The following is a 24,955-nucleotide window of genomic DNA, read 5'->3' as shown; positions in this document are numbered from 1 at the left end:
AGTACAGTGGTATATGTAATAGTTCTTATCCTTTAGAAGAAGAAGGAATGGAATTTTTGTATGAAACGTTTTTCATATAACCTCTCTGCTCTACACAATTTGTCCTCCTGGGGCCATTCTTTTTTTTTAAATTTATTTTTATTAAAGATATTATTTGAGTTTTACAATCCCCCCCATCTTGCTTCCCTCCCCCCCCCCCCCCCCCCCACGGAAAGCACTCTGTCAGTCTTTACTTTGTTTCCAAAGTTTACCTTGTTTACCTTGATCCAAATTGGGTGTGATGAGAGAGAAATTAAGAAGAGAAGTCTCAGAGGTAACAAGATCAGACAATAAGATATCTGGGTTTTTTTCTAAATTAAAGGGAATAGTCCTTGCACTTTGTTCAAATTCCACAGCTCCTTATCTGGATACAGATGGCACTCTCCTTTGCAGACAGCCCAATGTTGTTCTGGGGCCATTCTTTAGGTAATTTTCCTATTTTTTAGCACCTCTGTGGAGCTAAGGAAGCAGAAGAAGTGAGATTTTAAGAGTTCTATTCTATGTAAAACTTTGTTGATCATTAGCTCATGTGAAGAACCAGACAGAGATCAGGAAAGTATCCTGAAGTCCTCACCATCAAAATGTAGTATTCCTGAAAGAATACTGTTATAGCATATAATTTCTTTAAGGTAGTAACATTTTTTTAGATTTTATCTTCCTATCCTCAGTACTCAGCAAAGTGCCTTATTCATAGTAGGTATAGAGGTATAGGGGTAAGAGGTGAGTTAAAAGATTTCCTTTTAGGACTAAAAGATTTAACCTTTTCCTATGATGGTATTGATGGTAGTAGTAGTAATAGTAGAAATAATACTGTATGGATATATATTATCTATAAGGGATTATATATAAATGAGTAAATAAATAATGATAGAGTTCCTATCTACTTAAAGGAAAGCAGCTTTGTCCTGAGACAACTGAATAATAGAATCATAGATCTGAAACTAGAGAAGGCCTCAGAAGATTCTAATCCAACCCCTTCTCCAATAATACTAATACTAATAAAAATAATGATAGCTAACATTTATATAGTACCATGTATCAGGCACTCTGCTTTATAATTATTAATAATAGTCATAATAATAATAACTAGTATTTATGTAGCACCTAGTAGGTAGCAAACATTACGCTAAGGACTTTAAAATTTTATCTCACTTGATTCTCACAACAATCCTGGGAGACAGATGATTTTATTATCCTGATCTTACAGATGAGGAAACTAAGACAAACAGATTAAGCAACTTGCTCAGAATCACACAACTAATAAATTATATGAGGCTGGATTTGAACATGTCTTTTTTAATTAAGACTCAATGTTCTATCCACTATGCCATCTAACTGCCCCTCAGTAAGTGATAAGTGAAACTAAGCTAAATTTAGGAGAAACTTTCAGTTGGAGAAACAAAATCTTGGACTATATCCCTGAAGGGAGCAGGGGGGACCATCAGAAAACCTGTTTCATCATAGGTATTCTTTAAGCTTGTGGTACTTTGTAAATTGTCACAAGAGATCCCCATGAAACTTGGGGTTCACACTGGCTTCCCAGTGAGACTTGACATACAAAGAAAGTTCAGTTAGAGCCCTCTTAAAATTTAGATTCTCCCATACCAAATGTGATTTGTTTACTAGAGATTGTTGTTATGACAGTAAATACAGTCTATCTCTGGGTAATGAATTGAAGCAAGGAATGAAGCAAGGGCAAGCAATGTCAGAGAACTGGAGCTTGCTATATTTCTGTTGATGTTTTTATAGGTTATATTATTGAGAAATACTCAAAATGTCCTAAAGAAGAAGGGGGCAGAGCCAGTGGTGCTTTTATGAAATGTATAATTTTTTTAAAACCCCATATCATAGGAATTCTTAGAAGCCTTTAACCAATGGATCAGCAAAGAGATTTTGCTAGGTCTTTGCTTTGAGATTTCCCCAACCATTGAAACACACAATTCCTTCAAAACCAGATTGACACCTGATTCTATTCTTGCAATCAGACTAGATTAAATGAGCAATATAAGAGTGTTCTGGTTCTTTTTTTGATTTCAGGATAATAGTAAAAGTTTATTCAATTTTTCTAAGAAACTCTAATCTGTACTTGCCTATTCTGCTGGAAAAAGGATCAAAGAACTAAGAAACCTTTCCCATTGAAGTAAGTGGATGAAACTAGTGGCAGAACAAGCCAATTGAATGTTTGGGGAAAAAATTGGTGTGAGAACTTTTTAGCATTTTTGCATCCCTCTACCATTCAGCCAATAAATGTGGATGTTCATCGTGTAACAAATGTCACCGATTTTTGTTAGACACCTAATTGATGCAGTCCTATGTACTAGACACTAGGGAATATCCTTAGTACCACCAAGATATGGGCCCTGCCTTCCTGTAGTTTATAGACTAGTAGCAGGGAATAAGACCTTAACAGAGGATGTTATACCAAGAGAAAGTGATCAACTTTATGAGTGTACAGAGAGATAAGCTACTTGTCACAACTTTCTCCCTCTCCGCCCACCCCATACCCAAGAAAAGGATAGAGGAAGCTTTCATTGTCTTCCTGTAGAGAATATGGATATACCCACCTATAGCTCACATATCATTAAGAATGATAGAGTCTTAGCTGTTAGGGATTATTTGGTGCCCTAAGTAATTTTGTATTAATCCCTCCATTGTGCTGTACTTCTAAAAGGGTCCCAACAGATATGCTAGGATCCTTTTTGAGCAATTCTAAGAGAACTGAATACAGGTTAGAGAATTATAGTAGATTTAAGAACTGACTTGTCCTGAAAAAGATGTGGGGAGGGTTTAGGAGCAAATATAGAAAGTCTGTGCATCTCTATAGACTTCCCATGGGGAACCACAAATAACAGTAAGAGGAAAATGGTGGAACTCCTCAAACAATGGGACTTTAGAGGAAACTGAACTGAGCTTTAGGAAAAGAATGAAGAAATTCCACTTCTATGTGATGATTCCATTCTGAGTTTTTGACTCTTTATCATAGGGGAAATGAACTTTGGGGTGCTAAAGGGACAATCTTCAGATTTTTCAGTGATCCACCTCCCCAGGTATTTATACATTACATTAATTACATCATATATAGGCTTCCATTCCTATATCTATTTTCTAGAGGTTTGTACTCTTCTTGAAAGGAAAATGAATTTGGAGTTTTTAATGATCAACTCCTCACATTCTACAACAAAGAGAGCTAGAGTATGGTAGGTGTGAAAGCTAGGACTTGTAGGGCAGAATATAATCCAGTTTGCTTTGGGGTGATGGAGGAGTAATATGATGAGATCAGAAAGATAGGTTGCCAAAGATTGAGGAGGGTTTTAAATGTTAGTTACATTTAGTCATCTAATGAAAGAGATATCATTGTGAAATCCTGAGCAAATTGCTTAACTTTTCAGAACCTCACCTCAGTTTTCTAATTCATAAACTGGGGATAATGATAACACCTAGCTCAAAGGTTGTTTGAGGAACAAATGAGAAAATATATGTAAAACCCTTAGAAAACCTGAAAAAACTATTCAAATTTTGACTACTTTTATTGCTGTTCAAGAAAAAGGCTATGTGGCATGATGACACTTGATATAAAGATTAGGTTGAGGGGAAAAAAGAATAGATTGAAAAGATTAGGGTTGGAAATTTTTGGAGGCTAATGCAATAATCCAGGTCCATGTAATACATGTGCATGCTAGAACTGTGGTAATGGGGATAGCAATTTGAAAACAGATTGGATAAGAAAGATTATAGAGTAAGACAATCAAGGATAACTACAAGATTATCATTAGGGGATACTATGTAAATGATGGCACTACAGAAACAATAGAGCTAGAAGGAAGAATAGGTTTAGAGAGAAACATACTGAACACTGTTTTAGATAAATTGAGTTTGAAATGTTGGGGGGGGTGGGACTGGGGCATTTAAATAGAGAAATTGTATAAATAGTTAGAAATTATGGTCTAGGAGAAGAGGAATTTTTTCATTGTATTAGTAGTCTCAGTGCCTAGCACTACTTAATATATCTCTTGACCATAGATTGCAAAATCCTTCTCATCCTGAACCAAATGTTCCCAATGTCCAAGTTCTTATTTCTCAAGCACAGGTAATAAAATACACAAAACACAGAATTCTTTTAATAACTACCAAGGAAGTCTGAATAAAAGCAAAAAAGTCAAGGCAAATTCTTCCAATGAACAAGAGAAAATTAGATATGGATCTCCAAGAAAGCTAACTAGATTTTGAGTTATATCCTGATCAAAAGAATGATTGGAGTAATTTCTATGGAAGTGGTTTCCATAGAAAAAGAATCTATTTATAGTAAAGTGTATTGGCCTCATTCCTTTTCTTTGCTACTTAATAAAGCAAAACAACTTTGTCTTGAGACAACTGAATGATCTGAATCATATATTTGGAATTTGAACAGATTTGAGTTGCTTTTAATTCAACCCTTCCCCATTCTAATTTTGTAGATGAGGAAACTGAGGCTCAGAATAAAGGTCTTGTCCAAGTTCACTCAGAAAGTAAATATCAGAGGTTGGATTTGAACCCAGGACATCTGAGTCTAACTTTAGAGTCAATCAGAATTTTCTTTTTTTTTCTTTTTTTATTAAAGATTTTATTTGAGTTTTACAATTTTTTTCTCCCAATCTTACTTCCCTCCCTCCACCACCCCCCACCATGGAAAGCAATCTGTCAGTCTTTATTTTGTTTCCATGCTGTACATTGATTCAAATTGAGTGTGATGAGAGAGAAATAACATCCTTAAGGAAGAAACAAAAAGTATAGGAGATAACAAGATCAGACAATAAGATATCTGTTTTTTTTTCTAAATTAAAGGGAATAGTCCTTGAACTTTGTTCAAACTCCAGAGCTCTTTATCTGGATACAGATGGTATTCTCCATTGCAGACAGCCCCAAATTGTCCCTGGTTGTTGCACTGATGGAATGTCCATCAATGTTGATCATCACCCCCATGTTGCTGTTAGGGTGTAAAGTATTTTTCTGGTTCTGCTTATCTCACTCAGCATCAGTTCATGTAAATCTCTCCAGGCTTCCCTGAATTCCCATCCCTCCTGGTTTCTAATAGAACAATGGTGTTCCATGACATACATATAATACAATTTGCTAAGCCATTCTCCAATTGAAGGACATTTACTTGATTTCCACCTCTTTGCCACCACAAACAGGGCTGTTATGAATATTTTTGTACAAGTGTCGATCAGAATTTTCAATATTTCATTCCTCTTTTTTATTAACCTTCTTCTCTGATCAACTAACCAGAGGAGGCTAGCATGTCTTTAAGTTTTTCAGAGGCTTTTGGTATGGTAGGTTCCATTCATGGATTGAGCCAATTTGAAGCCTGCCATAGCTTGTTTGAGAATGTAAAGTCCTAAATTAAATCTTTTAAAAATATATAATTTTTTTGATCCTTAGTGAAAGAGCATGTTTGGCCCAGTTTTAAAAATTCTAGGATCAAAACAAATTGATAACTACCCTCAGATGTTAGTCTACTGTACTCCTTCTATTATGCCATCAACAATTTAAACTTAAAAAATGGTTGGCCAACAAGGGGATTATGTTTTAAATCTTCCATTGGCCATGCCCTGACTCCAGCTCAGAGCCAACAACTGGAGTCATTCAACTACTTTGGGGCACCTTTTCTATTGGACTAGTTTACAATCACTCTATGAAAAGAGAAAAAAATGCTATAAAAACCAAAAACTATATGCCAAAGTCAATGTGAGATATTACAGAACTTGGAGCTGAGTATCACTTCCAAAATGTGACTCATATATATGAAGAGTTGAAGTCTATAGGCAAACTTGATGGGATACCCCCTAAAGAATACAAAACAGTAGTCTGTGTATGACCACCTTGGCATTTTACTCACAAAGTTCATCTCCCAACAATCTGAGGTGGAGGTTGTCTTCTCATCATTTATTCAAAAAAATCCCTTGGATTATTCCTTTAATTTGGTTTCATAAAAGATTTACTTTCATATTCAGACTAGGTTTTAAATAAAAAGTGGCCTATGTCAGATTTTCTTCCTTTTTCATTGTTTTCTAACTCCTCCACTTTGCTTACATTGCCATGACTCCTACTTCCTAAAAAATCATACACCTCTGTCCAAACAAGAATTTTCACACGTCAACTCCATGATTCACTCATGTCCTTAAGGGAGGTTGGGGACACTCATTCAAAAAGATTCAAACAACAGCAACTATGAGTCAAGAGGAAAGTGATGTAGCCAAACACCTGGTTTCAAATCCTGCCACTGGAGCATAGTATCTGTATGACCTTGAACAAGATCAGATTCCTTATCTATAAAATGAAGTGGTTGCACTAGAGGGCCCCTGAGGTACCTTATAACTCTAAGTCTAGGATTCTATATGATTCATCAGGTTTCCTCTAGGTAGTAATATATCAGATTTCTATCTTTCCTGTTTAAACCAATCATTCAATCAGTAAGTCAACAAGCACCGATAAAGAGGCTTTTCTGAATTTTGTTATGTGCTTGAGATATGAAAAAAAAAAACAAAAAACAAAAGACAATTCCTCCTCTGAAGGAACTTACAGTCTAATGGGGGAGACAATATGCAAACAATTGTGAACAAATAAGACCTCTATAAGAAAAAAAATATATGCATATATATATATATATATATATATAAAATCAACAGAAGGAAGGCATTAGCTTGAAGGAGAGGGTTCTTCTCATAACCTTTAAGACTCCAGGATCAGAACAAATGATAACTACACCTTGATGTGAATTCATTGTGTCCTTATTCTATTGATAGCATAAAAATTAAAATTTTAGTTGTAAGTGAAAGTCAAAGGAATTAGAAGGTAGAAAAGAGGAAAAAGAAATTTCCAGGTACTATGGAAAGTCAGTGGGCATGAATATAATTAGAAGATGGAGTATCTAGATTTTGAAGAGTAGAATGGAGGCTAGAGTCACTGGATCTCAAACCATTTTAGGATGAGTAAAAATATAAGAAAACTAGAAAATTCAGATGGAAGTGAGAGGAAAGGAAATGGAGGCATTCATTATAGCTGGCCTTAGGAAGGGCCTAGCTATGGAATGCTTGAACAACAAAAATGTGTTAAATAGAATGCTGACAGAATTGATTGAAAATGGGTAATGATATGATCAGACTTGCATTTAGGATGATCACTTTGAAAGGTGAGTGAAAAACAAACTGGTAGATAAAAATTTGAGGTAGAGGGACCAAGCTATTGAAATAAACAGGGGAAAAAAGCCTGTAACAAGGTGGCAGTGTCAGAGAGGACATGTATAAAAGAAATGTTTCAAAGGTAGAAATTACATAACTTGGCAACTGGATATGAGGGGTATGAGAGAATGATGAGTTGATTTGAAATGAAGCAGAGGGGAATGATGCACATCATTTTTTATTATATTGTACTGGGACTAGAAGAAGAATATCAGCACAATTACTGAGAATTGCAGGATTATTAATCTTAAAACAAATGGCAATGCTTTTTTTCTTTCAGTTCTTCTGTCTACTTTTTAAATTATCTATGCTATACTTTGTGCCATTTCTTGCTGTTATCAATCTTCCTAACAAAAGGAACCCCTTTATTAACTAGTTCATTAAAACTGTGTCCTAAATAAGCAAATGGGTTTTGATAGTATGAGTTTTCCAATGAGTAAAAGGAATGAGACTTTTTGCAACTTTTTTTGTTTTGTTTTTGTTTTTGTTTTTTTAATGAAGGACCAGAAATAAAAAAAAAAAAAAAGCTTTACTTTAACCATGGGGGTGGGGTGGGGAGAGTGATCAGATATAACACATTTTCTTTTTTACTTCTTGCAAAGGTCTGGGATTGGATGGCCTGTCCGGGACCATAGGGCCGGGTGGATGCTGGGCCTAAGGCGTGGTATGTGGGCTCAGGGCCTCCTGGCCCCAGGGCAGGGGATCTGTATGCTGTGCCACTCAGCTACCCTACAGCAGAGACAGAGTGAAAGGAGAGAGAAAAGATAGTACATGGTAGTGGAGAAATAGCAAAGGAGGGAGTTGTGATCAGCAATGGCAATGGTGGAAAACTATGGAAGTAACTTTCGTGATGGACTTATAAAGAATGTGATCTGGGGCAGCTAGTTGGCATAGTAGATAAAGCACCGGCCTTGGAGTCAGGAGTACCTGGGTTCAAATCTGGTCTCAGACACTTAATTACCCAGCTGTGTGGCCTTGGGCAAGCCACTTAACCCCATTTGCCTTGCAAAAAATAAAAAAAATAAAAAAATAAAAAGAATGTGATCCACCTGTGACAGAGCTAGTGGTGTTGGAACACAGACTGAAGCACATTTTTTATTATTATTATTTTTTTTGGGGGGGGTTGCAGGGCAAATGGGGCTGGGTGGCCTGCCCGGGGCCACATAGCTGGGTGATTGTTGGGTGTCTGAGGCCAGATTTGGACCTGGGTGCTTCTGGCTCAAGGGCTAGTGCTCTGTCTGCCACCTGGCTGCCCCTACTATTATTATTACTATTTTATTTTATTTTGGGTCTTTTTTTTTGTTTTTGCAGGGTAATGGAGTTGGGGTGGCTTGAATGGGGGTCACACAGCTAGGTGATTGTTGGGTGTATGGTGCCAGATTTGGGCTCAGGTGCTCCTGGCTCCAGGGCCGGTGCTTTGTCCACTGCGCCACCTGACTATACCTAAAATTATTACTATTATTTTTTAATTTTTTTTAGTTTTAATTTTAATTTTTTTCTCTCTCCCCTTTATCGCTCATGCAGGTCTATATTTTTTTTGGGGGGAGGGGGTATTATATTTACTCTTTTCTTTTTTTTAGGTTTTTGCAAGGCAAATGGGGTTAAGTGGCTTGCCCAAGGCCACACAGCTAGGTAATTATTAAATGTTTGAGACCGGATTTGAACCCAGGTACTCCTGACTCCAAGGCTGGTGCTTTATCCACTACGCCACCTAGCTGCCCCTATATTTACTCTTAAACAAGAATATTGTATTAATGTATAAAAAATATTATTAGTACAAAATAAGAATAAATAAATAAATACATTTAAAGAGAAAAAAAGCTTTACTTTAGATCAGATGACAAGGCAAACAGCATGGAGGAAAGAGAGAGTTAGTCTTGGCTCCATGTCAGATTATACCCTTGGCAATATTTTAGGAGACTAAACCACTTTCTTTTTGGCCCTTTCAGCTGAAGAGCATGTGGCCATCTGCAGTGGGAAAGAGAGATACTCACCAAAAGCTCCCCACACTAATAAAATAATAGGTCTGGTCAAAAAAAATAAGTAAATGAAGTTTGATAGTCTAGTTTCTATGTCCTCTCATTCCTAATCTCTTCTCTTCCAAATCAGGCAATCAAAAATTGTCCTTGGGCAATGTCTAAATGTTCTGGTGCAACTCATCTCACCAAAGTGAACCCCAAATGAAAACAAAATATTTGGTAAATAGTGTATCATCCTAATTGTTTATGTTGTGTTTGAATAAATGAGAAGAGCTTAGGAGAAATGAAGCTTTCTTGGGCAGAGCCAATCTAAGAGGGGAAGATGACCTAAGTAGAATTATTACTGAAGTGTCCAGGAACTGAAGCAGGGCCATTCCACATTATGGAGAGGACTGTTCCTACTACCACTTTCTTGATCAATCATGTACTCTATAGCAGTTGATCCTTTAAAACATGTAGATTTGTGAGTTATTTTTTTAATTTTATTTGTCTTCATGATGTTTCTGATTTGCTATTAATTCTTTTCACTAAGATTTCTTCATATTGTTTTTGCATCAACAATCCCTCAATAACAATCTTGCTTTCTTCAAATTTGGGTAGAACAACAGCAATATCTCCCTCAGTGGGTGGCTTTTCCTGCAAAATGGAAGACTTAGCTAGAATATTTTCATTTACTTCCATCAACTGTCCTCTCACACAGCTTGATACAGTATATTCTTCTCCATCAGAACAGGATATTCTACACAGAGGTGCAAGCTCTGCTACAAATTGTGTCCCCCATTTAAACTTCCTAGAACCTTGTTTTGAAGTCTGCTACAGTTGGCACTGATTTGATAGTTAATACTCTTAATTGTTTTTTAATTTTGAAAAAGTGGATGAGATTCTACCAATGTGATTACATAGATTCTGTTAGAGTGTTTCAATATACAGTGATCCTCACATGACTTTCCCTTCACATCAGCTTTGTACCAGCAGGTGAAGTAGCAATCCACCAGCAATGGGGCTGCAGGATAACTGCTGCCAGCATTAGCTGGCATGGAGAGCTCAGCCTCCTACCACCTCCACAAAGACATCCCACCCCACACTTCCCAGGAATGAGTCTTGTGGACCTTATGATACCTCTCTTTTGGCTGCTCAAAGACCTCTTTCCTTTTTTTTTTTTTTTGCTTAGGGCCAGGGTCTTGGTAGTGTTTTGGATATTTGAGGTTGTCCCATAGGTAACCTTTACATAAAAGAGTTATTACTATATCCAAATCAGCAAAAAAAATGCTTGGTAGATTGTTGGCCAGGATGTGAAAATATCCTCATTACATAGAAGTGGACATCAAAACTTTATTAACCTGAGATTCTATGTGCCCATAAAGTCTGTCAGATGATGTTGGGTTAATACTTTTACTGACTTCTCTGCTGATTTGTCTTCCTTAGGAGCATTAATAGGTTCATAAGCTGATGGAGCTGGTGTTAGTGTGACAGATGTATGTGCTGGGGAAGGAGTTGAGCCTTGAGCCAAAGTGATGCTGTAGATGAATTGTAGAAGTAGTAGATGAACATACTGTAGAAGTATGATGGTTGAGTTGTAACTGGTGATAGTGTTGAAGAAATTGCTGCTTCGGATTTTGTTACCATAAAGAATGGCAAAGTTCTTCTCATCAATTTTGTTTTCTTTGAAAGCAGTATCACTTTGGAGGATTTTGCTCCTACTGGTAAGAATTTTACTCCCAATACATAAAGGAGGGCTCCTACTGATAAGGCATCCTTTCCCTTTTTTAGATTCAGTCTTTTCCTTCAATACCTTAACTGTTTCCTTAGGGTTGATGTTGATCTTGAAGGTCTGTTATTGGAAGGTCTTCAAAATGATCTGCATGATGTCATCACTATGCCACGGTAGCTTTAGACTTGGTAAATGCTCAGGTGAGGGTGGTTGAGATGGCTGGTAAGGTTGGTCACATTCATCTTGTGGGGTAGCCTCCAAATTTAGTTGTTATAATTAGGCAGCATTCAGTTTCAGTTATTGTTCTTTCCATTTTATATTATTGTAGTCATTTTGTTTGCTTTTCTAGTTCTTAATACTTTATTTTGTATCAATTCTTTATCTCTTCTTCATCTTCCTTTTCTTTATATTCTATAATTATTATAATGAAGTAATATTTAATAAAATAGAAAAACATGTTTCCTACTTGTAAAGCCTAGTGTTAATTGCCTCAGATATAAATAGCTAATTGAGACAATGACTGTCCTTGAGGAGCTTACATTCTAATTGAGGGAGATACTACATAAAGGAGGGCTTATATTCGTAAATAGAAAGAAAAGTTTGGGCAGGCAAAAAAACCCCAGAGCAAATGGCAAAATCCAAGAACCTTGTGGAATAATGATAGAGAAGATGGTCCCTAAATATGACGATTGTGGGTCCAGGGATTAGAGAAGAGTGTGACTTTGAGTTGTCTCTGGTTGAAATGGGGATATGAGTCCCTGATAATGGGTGTCCTGTACCTAGTGGGAAGTGGTCAGTGGGACAATGAGATTTGTATTGGTGGAGAAAATCAAGGGAATCATCCTGATTTTTAAGCTACTCCCCAGTCTAGGGGCATCTACTTTGTTTCCAATTCTTTACCACTGCACAAAGTTCCACAATAAATATTTTACAATTTAGATTTTCTATCTTGGACCTTCTTAAGGTTTATCAGACATGAAACACCAAATATGTATGATTAATTCTGTTGCTTCTACATCTGCACAATGCTAATTTGATGTTTTATATTCCAAGAACTGCCAGACCTTGATTATTTGTCTTAATGAAAGGGGGGAAAGTATAACTAGTCTGAAAATTATTAATTTTTGAACTTGTAATGTGTTTATTGACTTTGCATTTGAATATGACTACTCTTGAGGAAGTACATTAAACTTGGAGACAAGAGTATATGGATTCAAATGTCAACTCTGATACCTATTAACCATGTACCTATAAGCATATCATTTAGATTCTCTGAACCTCAGTTTCCTCATCTGTAAATAGCAAATGATGATGTAACTAACACATTGCTTCTTCACTGAGGTCTTAAGAAGAAAATACTTTGTAAGTATATAATGTTATATACATTATTATTTGACCTAAAATGAAGACATATTATGAAGAGTTGTCTCAGGACAACCTGAAAAGCTCTCCAGTTACCTCAATTTTTCTTCCACTCTCCATTATATTTAGGGATAGATGTGTATGTCTTATATTGATAATAAGTCAACTTTTTCAGCCTGTTTTAAGAAGCAGAGAAATTGGTTATGAGTTTTGACTTAAGATCTGGTATGAAAGTACAGATGTTAAAAAAGAAAACATTTAAATTGTTTAAATACTGTCAAAAATGTAAAAAAAATTCAGCTTCAGGAAGGATATAAGTCTACTTAATATAAGACTACTAATAATTCTCTTTAAAATACAAATATCTTATTTTGGGTGGGCAACAAAAGCCTGTCTTGGGCAGATTTCTACAAATGATATCTTCTTTGAATGAAGAATATCATGTACCTCTAAAGCTTGTCCCTGAGTCCAAGGAGACTCTATTCCTTAGAGATATACTATGAAGTCAATTAATCTTTCAACTACTATCAAAAGAGAAAATGTTGACTTTACTCAGCTTATACTTAGCAAGCAATATGAGTAAAAAAAAGCTGACTAGGGTATGAAGTTTCATTTCATCAGTTTATATTATACTATGTGGATAGATGTCCATGTGGATCCTGTCTGAACAATAGCTGTTGCCATAGTGAAGTTTAGTCTTGGCTAGAAGCCTGGAGAGCCTTCAGAACAGCCCCAAGACTCCAAGATAAAAGCATGGAGCTCTTCAAGGAGCACTGAATTCAATCTATTCATCTGGAGTTCAGTCCTATTCACTCAGGACTTGAGTCTTAGCCTGGCAATTTGGCAACATCTATCAAGTCTTCTGAAGTTCTCTTGGTGACACCTATTTAGGTCTATATAAACTTATTTTTATCATGTTTCAAGGAAATATTTTTTAAAAATTATATTCAGGAAACCATTAAGTGCAAAATAACTTCAAAGGATTCCTACAGAGATTAAATTGACCGAGACTCAAAAACACTCCTGCTTCCTTCTTGGTGGGAGAGTTGGCAGATTGCCAGACACTTAATTGGCAAACTATTTTTTGAAAGTTTTATTGTTGCTGTTGGAGTCTGGAGGCTCAAAAACTCCTTTATAAATAGTGTTCTCTTTCTATTAGAGAATCTAGCTTTCTATCAGAGAAATATCAGAGAATATAAGGTTACTTAGTAGAAAGAGTGGAATTTCCCTTCCACTTTTGCAGAAAACTTGAGGGCGCAACTATTTGAGTCCCTTATGATGAACTTTGGTGGGGGGAGGAGAGAGAGAGAGAGAGAGAGAGAGAGAGAGAGAGAGAGAGAGAGAGAGAGAGAGAGAGAGAGAGAGAGAGAGAGAGAGAGAGAGAGAGAGAGTTCAGAGTCAGACCTTTTAATCTACTGAAAGATCTCAGTGGCTGTAGTCACAGGGACACAAAGGGACCTTGTAGTTGCCCAAGTTCTTAAGAAGGATGAAAAAAAGCCATCCCTACATGTTTTCCTTGGGATTGGTCAGAAGTCCAGCAGGGCAAGCTATCCTGATTATTCTCTTAACACTCATAAAATACTTGGCAAATTTTAGAGCATTATATAAATACTGTCTATTGCTGATGTTCTTATTCAGATTAATATTCTAGCCTGTTGACATGTTTGAATTTTTGGCATTATCATCTAAAATGTTAGCTATCCTTTTCAGTTTCAATATTTCCCTGAAAATGTCTCAAATGTGTCATCAGTGGCTTCATCCATATTAATGATGAAGACGGTGAACATGTAATAAAGGAGATATGTCAGGGGCACACCCTTAGACACCCTGGAGGCACTATCCAGAATGATTCAAATGGACTATGATTTGAAGTGTTAGCATTTATCTTGTTAATATAATTTTGAAGTAAAGAACTGCATTAAATCCAGAGTCTAGGTTTTAGACACAGATCTATTCATGTTTGAGATTATGAGAAAGTTATTTACCCCTTAAGTCATGTTTATTTAATGATTATATTTGTAAACCAAGGGAGCTGGATTAGAATATCATTAAAGTCTTTTTCTGCTCCAGTCTTTATTGTTTCTATAAGTCTAAGCCTACAAAGATTTTAAGGACTAGAACACTGAGGCTGTGAATGATCTACCTAGAAAGGCAGCATTTAGATTGACTTTTGGTTGACTCTATATTATCTCTACCTTCTTCACCCATGGAAGTTATGGAACATTTTTGAGTGATTATTTTTGATGCAACATTTTCTCTGTTAGAACTAGGGGAAAAATCAGATTTGTGCCTTTTTAGATCAGTTTAAGTGGACTGCTATGCTTCAAGACTAAAAGCAAAATCACATGCTGACAGTCTTAATATTCAAATTCTATTAATAAGTCATTCACTCATTTATAAAAACATTCTCTATCAATTCAAAAATATCATAGCTCAACTTTATGCATAACTGCATAAGGCCATAAGTCTTATTAAACACTTGCCAGGTGCCAGGTGCTGATTTTAAGGTAGAAAATATCATAAGGGAGGATACAAGGGACAGGGAAAAATACTGAAGAGGATCCAGAGAGTCAGAAACAGTGATGGGAAGGGAATGAAATTTACCTGGCCTGGATACCTCCCCCAAATGGAATTCTGAAGAAGAATTTGAAGGGAGAGGGAGGAATGGTGTGTCACAGGAATTCTCCAGGGTGAGGAGGCCTCAGTCACTGAGGAAAGCTGCAGAATAATACAGCAGCTGAGTCTTGGCAGCAAAAACCTAGAATGGCAGAAGCAGAGCTGGGAGGGGAATGTCACATCAAAAAGAGGGGAGAATTTAGATTTCACATAGTCCAACCTTTTTATTTTTAAATAGATATGGAAAATGAGCTTCTAAATTTGCTCAGGGTAAATCAATTAATCAATGATTGTTTATTGCTTAATTTACCTTGTAATTAAGTACTTATTATTAGCCAGGCCCTATAATATATGAACATAAAATAATTCCTACCTCAAGGCGCTTATATTTTGTAAAGGAAGACAACATGAATGCATATAATAAAACAGCTAGATAGTACAGTGGGCTTTGAGTCAGAAAGACCCAAGTTAAAATCTTGTCTCAGATACTTATAAAATGTGTGACCCTGAGAAAGTCACTTTACTCCTCATATCCTCAATTTCTTCCTCTATAAAAGGAAGATTACAAAAACAACTACCTGCTGCTATGAAGAGCAAATTATAAAACATGATTATACATGTGTATATGTATAAAAATACATAAAATGTGTATATATGTATTCTTGCTCTCAGTGGAGTCTAATGGAGCACACAACATACAAACAGCTATGTACAAATGTTAATAAAAATAACATATAATACTGTGTCAGGGACTATGCTAAGCACTTTACAATGATCTCATTTGATTCTTATCACACTGGGGAGGTAAGTTCTACTTCTGTTTTGCTTTGTTTTTGTGGGGCAGTGGGATTACATGACTTGTCCAAGGTCACACAGCTAGTCAGTATCATGTGTCTGAAGCTAAATTTGAACTTAGGTCTACCTGACTCCAGAGGTGGTGTCCTATTCACTGTAGTACCTCAATGGCCATATAAGTTCTATTAATAGCCTCAATTTACAGATGAGGAAACTGAAGCAAATAGATGTTAATTGATTTGCCCAGGATCACAGAACTAGTAAATGTCTGAATCTAGATTTGTCTCCTAGACTTTATTTAATGAGCTTCCCTTTGACAGGCTAAATTTTACAGGATAAATTAGAAATAAGCAACAAAGCAAAGATACTAGCATTCATGGGAAATCAGAAAAGTCTCATGAGGGTGGGATTTTAGCTGAGACCTAAAGGAAGCTGTGGATGTCAAGAGACAGAGATGAAGAGAATTAAAGATAGGGAGAACAGCCAGGGAAAATGCACAGTCTTTGTGAGGAAGATATATTGTCTTTGTATGAAGAAGAGCAAGGAGGTCTGGATCACAGACTGATCTGTGGGAATAAGCAGGGGAATAAGCAGTTGGGATGACTATAAAGGTGAGTTGGGGCAAGGATGTAAAGATCTTTGAACACCAAGCAGAGGATTTCATATTTGTTCCTAGAGTCAACAGGGAGTCACTGTAGTTTATTGAATAGGATATTGACATGGTTGGATTTGCATTTTAGCAAACTCACTATGACAATTGAGACAAGGCTGGACCAGAGGGAGGGAATAACTGAGAAATAGGGCCAACTGGTTATTAAAATAGTTCAGGCATGAGATGATGAGGGTCTGGGCCAAGGCAGTGCCAGTTCCAGAGGAGAGAAGAAAGTATATAAAAGAGGTTTTGCAAAGCTAGAAATGCCAGACTATCAAAATGATTGGATATGGAGGATGAGAGAGAGAGGAGTAGAAAATTACATCTAGGTTCTGAGCCAGAGTGACTGGGAAGATGGTGATGTCCTTATTCCTGCTCTCTGCCAGTAGGTTTTTGTAAGGTAGTGGGTTTAAGTGACTTGCACAAGGTCACACAGCCAGGTAATTATTAAGTGTCTGAGGTCGGATTTGAACTGAGGTTTTCTTGACTCCAGGACCAGTGCTCTATTCACTGTGCCACCTAGCTGCCCCTAGAAGCAGCTTTTTAATCCATGACTCCTCTTAGCTTCCAGATCCTGGTCATGAGACTAATAGTTCTGGGCTGAATTGGGAGCCCAGTGTATTATTCATTGCCCATGTGGGTCTTCTTCCTTATCCCAGCAGTCTAAGTCCTCATCTATGTGTACTAGATTACCCACGTGACCATCAAAGACTTCTACAACACCACAGTGGTTGTTGGTGAGAAGCAGGAGTTGGGCAGCTATGGTTCCTTTTCTAGTTCAGGTGGGTGGGAAAGGTTACTGGGCTGTACTTTTCTATCAAGGGGCACAGGCTGCCAATACTCTGCTTCTATCCCTCCTCCAGGGTCTCTTGAGGTCCTTTGGAGTATCCACAAAGAACTATATATGAATCTAGAAGGAAATGACTCCCTGATATGCTGAAGTCCCTCTTGCTAATTTACAGATATTTCTCATGGATAATAGAACTACAGAAATGCTACTCATAATCCTTGAACAGTAGAGGACAAGCCTCCTTTATTTCTCTGGAATATCATATAACTAACCCCCTTTTGGTGATGAAACTGAATTTTAATCCTGTCCTTCCTCACTACAAAGTATAAAGCTCTTCACCATGCCCTAACCTTTATGTTCATCTCTCAAGAAAACAGGACCACTAAAATTCTACCAATCGTTCTCATACTTCTTGAAAATTTTGACAAGTCACTATTACCCCATGACCTCCAGAAGGATTTGAGGTGAATTTCCTGCTAGTTCCTATATTATATTTAACCTACTATTTCTTCTTAATCCAGAATTCAAGATTTGAGAACAGTTTCCTTGTATTCTCCCAAATCCCCTCCCCACCATGTTGCTTTCTCTCTCTGCCTTCTTCCTTGAGATTGTATGTTTTTTAAAGAATCTTGCAAAAAAAAGTACTAGGAAAATTTGGAAGGGAAAATCTGAGGGGTAAAAGTATGAGTTCAGTGTTGGACACATTGAGCTTAAGATTTCCATGGGACATCTAGTTGAATAGCTCTAATATTTAGTTAGAGATATAAGTCTAGAGGTTAATACAGTTATACAGGTAGATCTGAGAAACATCAAAATAGAACAAGAGAGTTCAGGACAGAGTCTTGGGAGGCTTGTACCTTTGCATAGGATATGTGATATGGTATGGTCCAGCAAAGAAGACTGAGAAGGAGCAAACAGGTAAAAGTAAGTCTAAGATAAAGCAGTGCCACAAAAATCTAGAGAGTAGAGAGTACTAAGAGAAAAAGAGTAATTGACAGTATCAAAGACTGTAGATAAGTAAAGGATAAAAATTGAAAAAGGTCTTTAGATTTGGCAATTAAAAGATACTGGTAACTTTGAAAAGCAATTAAAGTTGAATGATGAAGTTGTAAGCGAGAGTGTAGAGAATTTTAAAAAAAGGTGAGAGAAAAGGAAATGCAGATTCCATGTTAGATAGTCTTTTCAAGGAGGTTAGCCACAAAAGGGAGGAAAGATATAAAAGGACAGTTAGTGGGTTTTGGTGGATCAATTGGGAACTTTTTGAGGATGTTTGTGGGCAATCAAGAAGAAGCCAGGTGATATTGGAGGGAGGGGGAGGGAGAGGGAGAGGGAGAGAGAGAAGAAAGAAGAAAAGAGAAGAAGAAAGAAGAAAGAAAAGAGGAAGAAGGAGGAGGAGGAAGAGGAAATCTACTAGAAAAGATAATATGGAATGAAAACAATATTTCATGTACAAGACTTGCCTTGGAAAGAAGGGCCAAATCTTCATGTGATGCTGAGGTAAAGGAAGAAATAGTAGAGTGAGGCATCTTCTGATGTGAGATAGGAGGGGAAACGAGGTGCCCTTGGCTATTGGCTTCATTATTTTCATTGAAATATGTGATAAATTTCTTAACTCAAAGGGTTGGGGAAATGGGAGCCTTAAGATATGTGAAGAAGAATAAATATTTTTGTTGTTCATTCTTTTTCTATGGTTTTTTTGCAAGGCAATGGTGTTAAGTGGTTTGCCCAAGGCCACACAGCTAGGTAATTATTAAGTGTCTGAGGCTGGATTTGAACTCAGGTACTCCTAACTCCTAGGCTGGTGCTCTATCCACTGTGCCATCTAGCCACCCCAAGAATCAATATTTTTGGAAAAGCCTGGAACAGGAGTAAAGATGGTAGAATAAGCAGGAAACCGCCTTAACTTTGCCTTAATTCACCTCCAAACAAAAATAGGTGGAGTTCTACTAAATTCCTATTTTGACACTAATATGGTGCTGATACTTAAAACAGTAAGAGGAAAGACAGAGTATTATAGATCAATTTTCCCTAATGAAAATTGATGTAAAAATTTTACATAAAATATGGTCAAGGAGATTACAGCAATATATGACAAGGAACATACACAATGACCAGGTGGGAGTTGTGTCAGGAATGCAAGGTTGGTTCAATTCAGGAAAACTATTGGCATAATTGGCCAAATCAATAACAAAACAAACAGAAATCAAATAATTATCTCAATAGATTTAGAAAAAAAGCTTTTGACAAAATACAACCCCCATATTAAAACATTTAAGATCATATTGATAAAGGGAGCTTTCCTTGATAAACAATATTTAACTAAAACCATCTGCAAAGGCAATGAGCTAGAAGTTTTTCAGTAAAATCAGGTATGAGGCAAGGATGCCAATTATCACCACTATTATTTGCTATTGTACCTGAAATGTTGGCTATATTAATAAGTGAACAAGAAAAAAATAGAAGGAATTAGAATAGAGAATGATGAAGCAAAACTATTATCCTTTGCAGATGATATGATGGTGTGCTTGGAGAATAATAGAAAAACAACTAAACACTACTTGTAGTATTTCACTCCTTTAGCAAAGTTGTAAAATATAAAACAAATTCACATAAATCATCAGTATTTCTATATATTTCTATATATTAGCAATAAAGTCCCACAGAAATAGATAGAAAAAATTCATTAAAGACAACTGAAAAAATATAAAATACTTGGGAATCTACCTTCCAAGACATACTCAGGAGCCATATAAACACTATTTTCACTTTAATTTTTTTTCATTGTTTTCCTTTTGGTTTGTTTCTTCTTTCACAACTATGACTAATAGGAAATATGTTTTATTTGATCGCATACATATATGACGTATATCAAATTGCTTACCATTTTAGGAAGTGAGAAAAATGTGCATCTTAAATTTTGTAAAAATTAATTCTAAAACTGTCCTTAAATATAACCAAAATATTATTTCAAAAGTTTCTGTAAAGTTGCCAGGTGAGTAAGGTATAAAAGGATTGCTTTATTGAGGTGAGGATGAAGTTGAGATTATGTATTATAAATTTGGAGTGGATCCAATCATCACAGTCACCTAGTTTTCTCCAGCTTCATTTAGCAGTGTGTGTGTGTGTGTGTGTGTGTGTGTGTGTAAGAATGAAGGCAGCAAATGGTGAGAGGAAGAAAAGGTATCAAGAGCAGTGGACAGTTTACTAATGGGTCAAGATGTGCAAGGGAGGAAAGTATAGTCAGTAAAGGGATATGGTGTGGAAAAGGAATTAGAGTTCACAGTGAGCATAAACAACAGGATTTGGCTTGCAAAGGGAGAGACAGAATGGCAATACATTATCATGAGATAAGGTAATTTCATAGTTTATGTCCATGTGTAAGTGATGAGGAAGAAAAGTAGGTCATGAATTAGTAGAGAAATTGGAGGGTATTTTGGTCACTTTTACCATTTAGTCAAGCAAATTTGGCAATGTTTTAGGGCATAAAACCAAAAGAGACAGAAAAAGCAGAATTATTAAATGTACCCTTTATGACTGTAATGCAGTAGAAACTTTATTCAATACAGTGCCTTGGAAATATATGTTAAAATTAATTGGAAACTAAATAATCCCAATCCTAAAGAATGAATGGCTTAAAGAACATATAATTGAAACAATTTGACTAAAGATAATGACAATTTTGAGACAACATACTACCGAGGTAATATTAGGGGTAAGTTTATAACTCAATTCTTACATCTATAGGAGAGAGAAAATTAGATCAACCAATTGAATATGAAATTAAAAAATCTAGAAAAGGGATGGGTAGGTGGTGCAGTGGATAAAGCACTGGCCCTGGAATCAGGAGTACCTGGGTTCAAATCCGGTCTCAGACACTTAACAATTACCTAGCTGTGTAGCCTTGGGCAAGCCACTTAACCCCATTTGCCTTCCGAAAACCCTAAAAAAATCTAGAAAAACAGTAACTTAAAAATCCTTAAACACCAAAATATGCATATTGAAAAGCAAATGAGAGATGAATATAATTAAAAGTAAAAATACCCATTAAAAGTAATAAGTAAAACTGTGAATTGGTTTTATGAAGAAAAAACAATAAAACAGATAAACCATTAGCTAATTTGATTTATTCTCCTGGATCACTGCCTTGTCATTGCAGAGGAACCTGTGTAGTTCAATGAAACCATGAGCTATGCTGTTCAGGGTTCCCTAAGATGGGCAGGCTATAGTCACAAGTTCTGATAAAAGGTAATCCACTGGAGAAGGAAATGGCAAACTATTGAAGCATCTTTGCCAAGAAATCTCCATGAACAGCACTAAAATGTTAAAGACATGACATGAAAAGATGAGCCCCTCAGTATGGAAGGTGTCCAGTGCACTACTGGGGAAAAGCAGACAATAGCTACAAGATGTTCTAGTACTAATGAAGAAGCTGAGCCATAGTCAAAAGGAAACTCAGCCATAGATGCATCTGGTGATGAAAGGAAAGTCTGATGCTGTAAAGATCAATATCACATAGTAATCTGGAATATAATGAGGGTGTTAGTGAACCTAAATGGACAGAATGGGTGACTTTACTTCAGATGATCATCATACATACTATTGTGGGTAATAATTTCTTAGAAGAAATAGAGTAATTCTCATTGTCAATAAAAGAGCAAGAAAAGTAGTATAAGGGAATAATCCCCCAAAATGATTAAACGATATCTGTTTGAATCGAAGGTAAACCATTCAACATTACAGTAATACAAGCCTATGCTCCAACCACTGATGCCAAAGAGGTCAGAGTTGATTAGTTTTATGAAGACCTACATCTTCTAGAAATAACACCAAAAAAATGTCATATTCATCACAGGGGATTGAAATGCTAAGGTAGGAAATAAAAATTAAATTTACAGGAAAATTTGATCTAGAACTAGATAATGAAGCAGAGCAGAAAATTAAAGAATTTCATTAAGATGGCTCACTGGTCATAAAAAAAGCACTCTTTTTCAACAACTGAAAAGGCAACTCGGCAATGAACATCACCTGGATGAACAATATAAACATCAGATTGATTATATACTTTCGCAGCCAAAAGTAGAAAAACTCTATGTAGGTAGTTAAAACAAGCTTACTGACTGTGACTCAGATCACAAGCTTTTTATTGCAAAGTCCAGGCTTAAATTGAAGAAAGGAGGGAAAACCATCAGACTAGATAGGTATGTTTTTTTTTTTTAGGTTTTTCACAAGGCAAATGGGGTTAAGTGGCTTGCCCAAGGCCACACAGCTAGGTAATTGTTAAGTGTCTGAGACTGGATTTGAACCCAGGTACTCCTGACTCCAAGGCCAGTGCTTTATCCACTATGCCCGCCACCTAGCCGCCCCAGGTATGATCTTAATAACATACTTTAATTAGAAAAAAGAAGAGCATGAAAACAAAATGGCTCTCTAACAAAATGGCTTTACAAATAGTCAAGGAAAGAAATACAATGACTTCATTATTTTTCTAGTTCATCACAGAAAGACATCCCAGAAAATGAAATAAAATCAACCTTAGGAAGCATTGTTATCAAGAAGCCTAGTGAAAGTGATGAATTTCAGCTGAGCTATTTAGAATCCCCAAAGATAATGCTGTTAAAGTGCTGCATTAAATCTACCAGAAAATTTGGAAAACACAATAGTGTTGTGTTGGAAAAGATCAATTTGTATCCCAATTCTAAAGAAAGGTAAATGCCAAGGAATGTTTAAATTATTGAAAAATTGCTCCTTTTTCATTTGCCAGAAAGGTTATGTTTAAGATTCTGCAGACTAGATTTCAGCAATATGTGAACTAAGAATTTCCAGAAGAGCAGGCTATTTTTTGAAATTAGAGGAACTAAAGACCAAATTGCAAACATTCAGAAAAGCAGCTACTTCTGCTTCATTGACTGTGTTCTAGCCTTTTACTCTGTGGATCACAACAAAATGTGTCAATTCCAAGAAATAGGAATGTCAGATCATCTTACTTGTCTCTTGAGCAACCTATAGGTAGGTCAAGAAATAACATTTAACTCCAAAGAAGGAATAATTGTTTGGTTTAAGACTGAAAAAAGGAGTAAAACAAGACTGTATATTGTCACCTTATTTTAACTTATATGTAGAATACACCACACAAAATGCCAAGTTAGATGAATCAAAATCTGTAATTAAGATTATCAACAATCTCAGATATATAGATGCTACAATGCTGATGGCAGAAAGTAAAGATGAATTAAAAGGCCTTTTGATGGGGGGGGGGAAGAGGAAAGTGTAAAAGCTCAATTGAAACTCGGCATCTAAAAAAGCAAACCAAAAAACCCAACTAAGATTCTGGCAACTGGTTCCATTGCTTCCTGGCAAATAGAAAAGAAATAGAAGCAATGTCAGATTTTATATCCTTGGGTTCAAAAACAAAGTTCTGTAATAATCAAAGTTTTGTTGTTTCCAGTAGCAATGTGTGGCTGTGAGAGTTGGACTTTAAGGAAAGCTGAGTGCCACATAATTGATGTTTTCAAATTGTGGTACTGGAGAATACTTTTGAAATTTCCTCGGACTAGTAAAGAGGTCAAATCAGTCAACACTTATATTTGACTGGAAGACCAAATAATGAAAATGAAACAAATATTTTGGCCACATAATGAGATGACATGATTCATTGGAGAAGACTCTAGTATTGGGAAAGATAAAAGGAAAAAGGAATAGCAAAAAAATGAGATGGATATAATGGGAACAATAATTGTGAATTTGGAAGAGAAATGATGGAGGGCAGAAGAGTGGGGTGTTCAGTGGTCTATAGATTCATGACTGAAAGACTGAACAATAGCAAAATTTGATTAAAAACAAAGAAATTGCCAGTATCAAAAATGAAAAGGGCACCTGGACAACTAATCAACATAACATTAAAATAATTATTAGGAGTTAATTTTCCCAAATATATACCAATAAGACTCAGAGTATAAATGAAATGAATGAGTATTTATAAAAAAATCAATTGCCCAGATTAACAGAAGAGGAAATAGAATACTTAAATAATTTTACCATTTAAAAAATTGAACAAGCCATAAACAATGGATTTAGAAATGAATTCTACCAAGCATTTAAAAAACAATTGATTCCAATAGCAAGCTCTTTTTAAAAATAGGCAAACATTGCTATTACATGTAATTGGGGGAAAATATTATTAAAAAGTGAAAACATAGGTAAAAGAGTCTAACCAAATTCCTTCAATGATGCAATTGATCCCAAAACCAGGGAGTGTTAAACAAAAACAACAGAAGAGAAGGTAATAGATCGATTTCTCTAATAAATATCAAAGCAAAAGTTTTTTTTTTTTAAAGAAAATACAAACAAGGAGATCATAGCAATCACAAAGATAATATACTGTACCCAGACTGGGTTTATATCAGGAATGCAGGAAAATTAGGAAAACTATAAACATAATTGTTCACATCAATAGTAAAATTAACAAAAATCCTATAGTTATATGAATAGATGCAGAATAGGTAGCTTGGGGAGAAAAGAAAAGAGTAACAGTAAGTTTATTATATATTTAAAAGGGATAGCAAATTGAACATAATAGATTTTCAATTTTATGTGCAATCCTCTAAAAACCTATTATATTATGGAAATACTTGTTTTATTTCATAAATTAAAAGTGAAATGAGCAAATTTTTTTAAAAATAGATGCAGAAAATTTTTTGAGAAAATACAATACCCATCCCTATTAAAACAAAAGAAAGTATAGGAATAAATGGACCTTTTTTAAAAAAAAGGAAAAGTAACATTTATCTAAAATCA

General features: G+C 35.8%; 1 pseudogene; it reads right to left on the bottom strand.

Moving 5' to 3' along the window:
• Nucleotides 1–9,727: 9,727 nt before the first annotated feature.
• LOC141489679 (protein Abitram pseudogene) lies at nt 9,728–10,281 on the bottom strand (annotated as a pseudogene).
• Between the last annotated feature and the right edge of the window lie 14,674 nt (nt 10,282–24,955).

The sequence above is a fragment of the Macrotis lagotis genome, chromosome 5, assembly GCF_037893015.1.
Source record: "Macrotis lagotis isolate mMagLag1 chromosome 5, bilby.v1.9.chrom.fasta, whole genome shotgun sequence".
Lineage (NCBI taxonomy): Eukaryota > Metazoa > Chordata > Mammalia > Peramelemorphia > Peramelidae > Macrotis > Macrotis lagotis.
The sequence above is the reverse complement of the archived record's forward strand: the minus strand, read 5'-3'. Positions and strand labels throughout refer to the sequence as shown.